The following is a 10,561-nucleotide window of genomic DNA, read 5'->3' as shown; positions in this document are numbered from 1 at the left end:
TAGTGATTTATGTGTTGTGCACTAACGGTTGTTATGAACACCGGTGGGAAATTTGAGTACCATTCCTCTTACGACTGGTTAACCATGGTTGTGTGATTTTGGTATTAGCATATTTAATTGTGAACTATATGCTATTGTTGTCGCTAGCTCATTATGTATTGTGGATATTGGTTTGCGCATGATGTTTGAATAGTTGTTGAATTGCTAGCTTAAATCCGGTACTGTGTAAGTGAATGCAAGTAGATAGGTTATATATGTATATGTATAATTATTGCATTCACTAAGCTTTTCTTACCCTCTCGTTGTTTACCTTTTTATAGGCACAGGTGTGGACAAGGGTAAGGGCGTTATTTTGGATTAGAGATTTCCGCTTTGTTGTTAGGGGACGCTTTTTGGAAGTATTAGATTTTGGAGTTTGACCGAGACTTGGGTAGTTTAACCCCAAACACCATGCTCGTAGGGTCGTTTGGCATTTAAACTTAATGTGGTTGAAACTCATGATTTGTACGAAATTCGTAAAACGGCCGATGTGGGCCCCGTTTTGTAAAACTCATTTTATGTTTGAATCGTATGAGGTTTTCATATTAGAACATGTTGTGAAAAGCGTTTCGTCTAATTATATCGGGAAGTGGGAGATCTTTATTTAAAAATTTGCAAATTTGGACAGAACTGAATTGGGGCCTGTGGGCGCCGCGCACCCTATGGTGGTGCGCGTGGCGCACTCCTCTGTAAAAAAAAAAAAAAAAATTTTTGTTTCTCGTAATCGGTTGGTTATTGGTTTGGGTTGTTACATCTCTAATATTTTAGAGATTATGTACTCTAGTTCTAACCGTAAATCATATGAGTTTAATATCATATTAACTCATTAAATCCACGATTATATCTGAAGAAAATATATATGTAGGTATATTTTCATAAAGGTTGTAATTAAAAAGTCTTTCGTACAAACTATTAATGATGAAAATATTTTAACGGGTAGGTAATACCCTATAAATATTTAGATTTCACATTAATATATTACACTGTACATATTTAGGTAATACCCTATAAATATTATAGGTAATACCCTATAAATATTTAGGTAATACCCTATAAATATTTAGATTTCACATTCTTCAATTCCGATTCAACAGTCGTTAACTATCCTATTCAACTCCGAAGATATACGTATTCGTTCACCAAAGAATAACCATTTTCATTCCAATTCAATTTCATATACGAGTTTCTGCCGATCAAAATTCAAGTCAAGATTTGACAAGTGGCATAATGAAGAAAATAATGAATAAAATAAAATTGATTAGTAACCAATTAATTAACTACGTAAAATTTCTTCATCATCTTCTGATCTTAAATATTTTAAATGCTAAGATTATATGTTGGACTATTGGACTACTAACATTGGATTACTAACCTTGAACAATTAAAAAGTATCAAACGAGTAGGAAATATAAATTATAAAACATTTTGGTTTAAAAGATTGTTAATAAGCTACACCTTCTACAACTAAACATTTCTTCAAGTTTGCCACTTGATTTCATCTTAAACATCCTTTGTATCTTGACGATTATAATCAGCGTTTAATCATCTAAAAACACAATTCTCTTGAAACCACCTCGGATTGATAACCGAAGATTCAGTTATGGTAGCATTAAATGCAGAGGAAACAGCAAAATTGTAGATGGTCTAAATGGCCAAAAGTTTGATAATAAAGAATGGAATGTTGGGAACACTCGATAGAAAATTTGGTACTGAAAAACGGATTGAGCTAACCACGAAGGAGATCAAGGCCAAATACAAGGACCATACCCTATATTCAAAGAATTCAGGTAATTATGGATCTGGTGAAATCTTTAGAGAATATCTTACTCCGAGGTCATGTTAAAATCTTGCGGAAAATTTTTCATCATCATCTTTCGAACTTAGAAATTCCAAAATATCATCATAAACATCTTCGATACTTCTGAAGATATTTTCATAAATATTCTTGTCCGAAATTATATACCTCTTTGTGCTATCTGTATTATATTATATTGGAAATTTCTGTAAAACCTAAGTATAAATTATGAATGAATTCTGGAGAAGTGTTAAGAATTAGAGCATGAGTTAGTATAATATAATGACGCTTGGCCAACGTGATTATATTACAGTAAATCATGCTAGAAGTTCTAATGAAACATGATGATTCACAGATCATAACGTCATCATGTGCCATGTTACACGACTCGTTCAATCTGTTCGATATCCGAACATATCAAGAAAATATATTCTTGATAGTTCTATCCTCGGTGATTCTGGTAATTTGACCAATCAAATCGTGAGAATACGATCCTTCGTGCTTAGAACGTTATAATCATTCGAAACTCTATATCTACCAATTCTGGACCATTATTCGCTTGACTTAAAGTCGGGAAGAGAAAACGAGAGCATGGAGCTCCAAAATATAAGGGAAAATATAAAGCCCAACAACAACACCGAAATCACAAACCGTGCATATCAATGTGTATAGCAACATAAATACACGAAAGAATGAAAAACATTATAACCCCAAGGTAATAGTAGAAGTTAACAAAATCCTCCAGTGGAAGTTGGAAAAGGAGAATGATTGATGCGACAGTCAGGATAAGGACAAGGATCAGAACTGGGTTAAGCATTGTTACAATATTTATAAGTATGGATTAAGGAAGAAAGTATAGGAATGGTGAGAATAATGAAACGGTAGTGGTTAATTTATAGTGAAAATATCGGACATAGCAATCGAGGCAGATCATCGCATTTAATTAAAGAGATCCTAATTTCCTCATTTACTGAAGAATCATATCTTATAGAATTCGAAGATTCTCTTTAATCTCTTGAATTCCGGAATTCAACCGTGACTACATCAAAAGTAAGACGAATCTTTATCCTCCACATTCACTATTTTGTGACAGCTTCACTCGTACGCTTCATATAATCGAATCGTTTTATCTATATTAGTCAATAATGATAAAACTCTATTTATCAACTCATATGCGTCATGAAAATATTTTTATTGTTAGCCATGATGACTTCACTCAAATTTCGGGACGAAATTTCTTTAACAGGTAGGTACTGTGACGACCCGGAAAATTTCAACTAATTTTAAACCAAACTCTCGATACGATTTAATATTTTTGACACGATAAGCAAAGTCTGTAAAGTTGAATCTCAAAAATTTTGAACCATTTTTGTACATTCATTTGACTTCAACCATTTTCGACGATTCACGAACAACTATTTGTAAATAGATAAATATGTAATTAATAATAATTTGAAATATATTTTATGATTTGGTTGTTAGAATTAATTATGTAAAATAAAAAAATGATATTATAATAATTATTATTTAAAAAGTATCTATATATATAAATAAAGTATATAGAATATATATAGGGTTTCGAATACATTGAGTAAACAATTGTAGCACTCATTTGTCATTCGATCGATATTAAGTAAGTTAAATACGAACTTACGTGAGTTTATAAATAAACGATGATCCGAAAATAAGTTATATGAATTATAGCCTTATTAATAATATATTTAGAAGCTATTTGTTAAATTTTAACACTTTTTATATTTTACCTGAGATTTAGCGCTAATAGTTGATTTAATATTTATTTAATAAATTTAAACCATTAATGACCGTTTTTATAATATAACGATTAATCCGTTTTCATCTCAATTTTTGTGGTTGTTGCATCTGAGACGTTCGATATGTATATTTTAAAAAGTAGCTACTGATGATAATATTTAAATATAGAAAGTAAATGATATAAGAATTATAAGTTTATACAAGTGGGGTGGTCATAATCAAAGAGTTATGAATTTTAAATAATTATTAATTATATAATAATAATAATTAAATGTTTATATACAAATTATTTGTAGAATCCATTTATATGTCCAATTGTACCAGTCTTTTATTAAGATATTTTCATAGTGATCTCACTTGTACATTAATTTATGATGGTCGACTTTTTCTTTTACGACCATGTACATTTCTGATAATTCATCAAAGATTAAATATATACTTTAGGCATATAGAACCAAAACCATATGTCACGGATCTTGTTTTTCTTGTGACATAAAAGAAGAAAGAAAATATAGTGACTCGTTTATTAGTACGCATGTTGTAATTTTATATTGAATGGTGGACCGAAGAGATAGAGATAGGTATTCAATTTATATTCCTTTTTGTTATAAATCACATCACACACACCCTTTTATGTGTGCCCATTTACCCCACAAAACTTAGATGCTAAATTCCTTTCTTCTTTTTTTCCATGAGAGATTTAGTGTTTATATATTTCTGTTAGTGGACACCATCATAAAACCATATCATCACCCATTTAACCACTATGTTGGGCACAAGTACTTAACTACTCACACTCAACCTCACATGATTATTAACAGAAAACAAAACTATTTTATTGATTGTTGATACGCAAAGATAAAGAAGCAAAAATATATTGTAGGACTATATTTTCGTTTCTCATTGAAATTAAACAATCACAGTGCATAAACTTAAATACTAAAACTCTACAACCGATAACTCCATGAAACCCAGTATACCACACATCTACACCACGAACCAACACCCGCGATCTTGATCACCACCTTCGTGATTGATTATTTTTTATTTGACAACCTTCGATAGCCCAAGTCACCAAATGCTCACCGATCCTGTTATAGCTGCTGCTGTCACTGTTTTTCTATCTAAAACAGTCACCCAATCACCCATATGAACCACCACTTTGATTCAAGTTACTAATGCTACTGTTTACGATGATGTTTTCTGTATTTCTATTTGAAACAAGACTGCGGCAACGTGTTCATGCAGCCTAAGCCTCCGCCAAAACAGCAAACATTTGCTACTGTCGGTACAGTTCTGTTTCCATTTATCACCATCGAAACCCACCACTTGTCACCACTCCACCTTCATCAAGAACTGCCATCACTTAATATCATGAAACCACAACTCAAAAACCCTTTTCCTTTCCTTCTGTTGTTCGACAAACCGCCGGTACTCGTGTTGTATTCAGGTTGTTTTGTTGTGGTCTCGTGTGAAATGATGAAGATGGTAAAACAGTGATACTCAATGATATTATGATGGTACTGTAACGAATTGATAGAGATGATGATGGAGAGTTTTCAATGAGCGGGTAATATCTTCATATCGTACTAGTTGTATTCGGTTTAGATTGTTCGTCTAGAGTATACAAAATATGAGAATTCTTGTCATTTTGCTCTCTTCTGTTTCTAATACAAACGATATACGTGAAATGATGACGAGTTTGATGATGTCGATGATGATAATTATGATACGATAATGATGATTATTGAGACGATAATAACGGAGAATATGATAATGAATTTAGTGTAAATAGCTTCATACATAGTAAATATTTAAACGGACGATTAATTGCAAGAAATTTTTGAGTGGTTAAATGGTTTGGATGTGTGCTTGTTAAATGAGAGGTTGCGGGTTCGAGCCCCGGTTGTGGCATTTTTTTTAGAAAAAGAAGAAGAAAGGAAAACATGAAGAAAAGGGGTTATATAAATATAAGTATCATATTAACAGACATAGATGAATGGTTAAGGGTGTTTTCGGGTTAGCGGAAGGTCGCGGGTTCAAACCCGAACTTGGGCATTTTTTTAAGGGCTACTTCTTTGAGGTAGTTTACTTAGTATTACATTTATTATTATTGTTATTATGTTATTACTAAAATTAAAAAATATAATTATTAGTATCATTCATACAATTAAAATTATTATCATAAGTAAATATTATTATCATTATTGTTATTACTATGTATTATCATTAAGTATTAGGAGTATTATTAATATTATTATTACTAATATAGGTATTATGATTATTATTATTATTATTATTATTATTATTATTATTATTATTATTATTATTATTATTATTATTATTATTATTTTGAAAACAATACAAATTATTAATTTGTTTCATTAATATTAGTATTAGTATCTTTTTAACATAAATATCATTATTAACAAGATCATTTTTATTAGTATTATCATTATTAATGAAATTATTATTATTATTATTATTATTAGTAAATTAAATTTATCAAAACTATCATTTTTTTTACAGATAAATAGTTGTACATAAAATATACTTATTGCATATACAATAACAATATTAATATTTCATATAACTATATATCAAAAATACTAACATTATTTATATAAATACATATAACAAACTATTGATTTTTAAATATATATTAATAACTAAATGTTTAGATATAAATCATTTTAAATATATATAAAATAATAATAATAATAATAATAATAATAATAATAATAATAATAATAATAATAATAATAATAATAATAATAATAATAATAAATATAACATATAATTTAAGATATAATATAAGTATATGTTTTTAAATGGAATTTAATATAAATTCTATATAACTAAAAATATATAAATAATATATATTGATAAATGAAATTATGTGATTTCTATTATATGTTTTAATAGATATACAAATGATATAGGTTAGTGAATCCGAGGCCAACCTTGCATTGTTAAGTTTCGTCGTATGCATATTTTTACTACAAAAATATCGTATTGTGAGTTTCATTTGCTCCCTTTTTAAATGCTTTTGCAATATATATTTTTGGGACTGAGAATACATGCGATGCTTTTATAAATGTTTGACGAAATAGACACAAGTACTCAAAACTACATTCTATGGTTGGATTATTAAATCGAATATGGCTCTTTTTAGTCTGGCAATCTAAGAATTAGGGAACATAAACCCTAATTTACGCGAATCCTAAAGATAGATCTATGGGCTAACAAACCCCATCCGGGTTACGGATGCTTTAGTACTTCGATTTTATCATGTCCGATGAGAGTCCCGGAATGATGGGGATATTCTAGATACATTTAGTTAATGTCGATTACCAGGTGTTCACCATATGAATGATTTTTAATTCGCAGGTTACACGCATTATTTTGTACTCGGGTTACGTGTACAATTAAATATCTGGAAATATTGTGGTCTGTTAAAATTATGGAAATGATGGATTACGATAAACCTATGAACTCACCAACCTTTTGGTTGACACTTTAAAGCATGTTTATTCTCAGGTATGAAAGAAACCTTTCGCTGTGCATTTGCTCAATTTAAAGATACTACTTGGAGTCATTCATGGCATATAGAGGTCAGAACCTCATAATGGGACCATCTGTTGAAGATTTCGTCCAGGTGGATTAGGACGGGTCACTACATGGACTATGAACTATTAATAGATGGGGGGTATTGTCTAATTGAATGACAACTCATTGGAATCTGTCGAACCTATCTTCAAATTAGTTAATCTAATAATTATTAAATGATTATGTATGTCCTATTTAGTGACGTTTATACGACATCTTTTACAAATCATTTAATTTAATCAATTGGATTGGGTAATTTATTATTCATTATGGCCAAGTGAATAAATTAATGTATCATGGACTAATTATAACAGGGGTGGATTACATAAAAGGATAATTGGTGTAATTGTTAACAAAGTATTAAAACCTTGGATTACACGCATTCAATAACCTGGTGTAATTATTAACAAAGTATTAAAACCTTGTTACAGTTCGAATCCCTAATTAGTTGCAATATTTGACTTCGGGGATAAGGTTAATTTGACGAGCATTTTATAATTATGACCGATGGACTATTATGGGTAAAACCCAGATAGGTATCAAATAAACCAGGACAAAGGACAATTAACCCAGAGTAATAAATTAAAATCAAAACGTCAAACATCATGGTTACAGAAGTTTAAAAAAGCATAATTGTTTTATTATATTTCTCATCGTAATTTTATTTACTGTCATTTTATTTATTGTCATTTTAATATTGTTATTTATTTTACGCACTTTAATTATTGTCATTTACCTTTACGCTTAAAATATAAAATCGACAAACCGGTCATTAAACGGTAAAACCCCCCTTTTATAATAATAACACTTATATGTGTATATATATATATATATATATATATATATATATATATATATATATATATATATATATATATATATATATATATATATATATATATATAGTTGTTAAAAATATAGTACATAATCACTAGCTCCCTGTGGAACGAACCGGACTTACTAAAAACTACACTATTCTACGATTAGGTACACTGCCTATAGTGTTGTAGCAAGGTTTAGGTATATCCCATTCTATATAAATAAATAAAACTTGTGTAAATCGTATAATATTTCATCATATTTCGTAGTAATTATAATAGTATTTCGTACTACACCTCGCGCACATCAAGTTTTTGGCGCCGCTGTCGGAGAACTCTGCGAAATGCTATATTTTTAATTTATAAAAATATAATTAAAAAAATGAATAAATATAAAATAATAAAAAGAAAAAATAAAAAAATAATAATAATATATTTTTAAGATTTGTATTTTTATTTTAAAATATAAGTTTGTTTTAATTTATATAAATTTTCTTTTTAATATTTTGTAAAATTAAAAATCAAATAATAATTAATATATTAAAAATTGGGCCTAAACGGATTAAAAGCCCAAGACTTACCTGGACTGTAAGTCCATGCGACCGCATGAGAGAAAGGAAGGAAACCCATGCGATCGCATGGGTTAATCTGACAGGCCCGACCTCGTATGCGTTTAATACGGAGTAGGGTTTTATTATTTATTATTATTATTATTTAACCTAATTAGGGTTTTTATTAATTAATATATTTAAATCTTGTTTTTAAATTTGTATTTTAAGTTTTAGTATTTATTATTTACATATATAGATTAATATTTTTATAAAATAATAATATAAAAATAATATTTTTATATAAAAATTGTATTTTTTACAACTTTAGTTTTATTTTTACTTTTTGTATCTTTTTAATCATTTAATTCGTAATTTGTATATTTATCCTTCGTAATTAGTTTAAACTTAGTTTTTCCCGTAGTTATTTTATATTTCTAGATTTTTAGGCTTTGCCGTAAAATCCCTTAAGTGCTTTTTCTTTAGATTAAGATTTAGGCGTTTTAGAAATTTGCGACGCCGTTTATATATTTTAGTGCCTTTTAAGTTATTGCCGTTTTGGATATAGAATTCCTTTTAAGATTTAATACCTTTAGGCGCAACTTTTTAGATTTAGTTTTTAGACTTTTAAGTTTCGACGTTTTTCTTTCTTATTTTTATTTTTCGACGTTTTTTGACGCGCTTCTTTTTCTTTTTCATTTCTACGCTCTAGTTTTAAGGACATAGATTTTTATTTTCTTTAAATTTCGACGAAAAATTATTTTAAGCAATTAAATTGATAGACATCCAAATTTTCTGGTTCGTAGTTATAGTTGGATTTGTTAATGGAGAGTTGTGGGCTTCTGATTTAAAGGGTCCTGGCTACCTGCTGCATCTATTGGCTATTCGAAACGTGAGCAAAATCAGAAAAGTCTATTAATTTGATAACTTATATAATTTTTATATTTATAACTAATAGGACATTCAGTGAATGCACCGAGCAAAACGTTCACCACCTTTCATACGTTCACCACCTGTAACTAGATCAAGACATCTAGCCAATATTATCGCCGTTGATTTTTCTTTAGAATCATCATCTAGTCGAACAAGTACTCCAATTCATATTTCCGATAATCCATCTTTTGAACTCGATTTAACAATCGAGAACCCGGAGGATATTCAGGGACAATTCCAAGATCCTGAACCACTAATCATTCCTCCTGAACCACAAACCGTTAAATCAGGATCTTCTAATGATTCAGATTCAACAAATTTAGATATGGCAGAAACAGAACCTCAAAGTATGGAAGACCGAATGAGAGCCACACGCACTGGCCAAGGTCACACCATTATTCGGCCAGATGTTAATGCGCCAGATTATGAAATCAAAGGATAAATCCTACACATGGTAACTAATCAATGCCAATATAGTGGTACGCCAAAAGAAGATCCAAACGAACATCTTCAAACCTTTAATAGGATCTGTACTCTATTCAAAATCAGAAGAAGATGAGGATGAACAGATCTATCTCAAGTTGTTTTCCTGGACTTTAAAGGGAGAAGCCAAAGATTGGTTAGAATTGTTACCTGAAGGAGCGATTGACACATGGGATATCTTAGTTGAAAAATTTCTTAAAAGATTCTTTCCGGCATCTAAAGCCGTAAGACTTCAAGGAGAAATTGTTACGTTCGCGCAAAAGCTAAATGAAACATTATATGAGGCGTGGACAAGATTCAGAAAGTTGTTGAGACGATGTCCTCAGCACAGTTTAGACACTTATCAAATAGTACAAATATTCTACCAAGGTGTCGACGTCGCTACACGAAAAGATATCGACACAGCAGCTGGTGGTTCCATTATGAAGAAAACCGCAACCGAAGCTCACAAAATCATTGATAACACAGCCTCCATCTCGCATGAGTGGCACCAGAAAAAAGATATATTTCGTTCATCTAAAGCAACTAGAGCCGATTCTAGCCATGACTTTGATTCCGTTTCC

The 10,561-nt window shown here is 29.9% G+C and overlaps 1 non-coding gene across 1 annotated transcript; it reads right to left on the bottom strand.

Moving 5' to 3' along the window:
• Window positions 1–10,225: 10,225 nt before the first annotated feature.
• LOC139851121 (small nucleolar RNA R71) lies at window positions 10,226–10,332 on the bottom strand. The gene has a single exon (XR_011760481.1). It is a non-coding gene; the product is annotated as a small nucleolar RNA R71 (small nucleolar RNA).
• Window positions 10,333–10,561: the final 229 nt, after the last annotated feature.

This window comes from Rutidosis leptorrhynchoides, chromosome 5 (genome assembly GCF_046630445.1).
Source record: "Rutidosis leptorrhynchoides isolate AG116_Rl617_1_P2 chromosome 5, CSIRO_AGI_Rlap_v1, whole genome shotgun sequence".
Taxonomy (NCBI): domain Eukaryota; kingdom Viridiplantae; phylum Streptophyta; class Magnoliopsida; order Asterales; family Asteraceae; genus Rutidosis; species Rutidosis leptorrhynchoides.
This window is presented reverse-complemented; position numbering and strand designations above follow the sequence as displayed.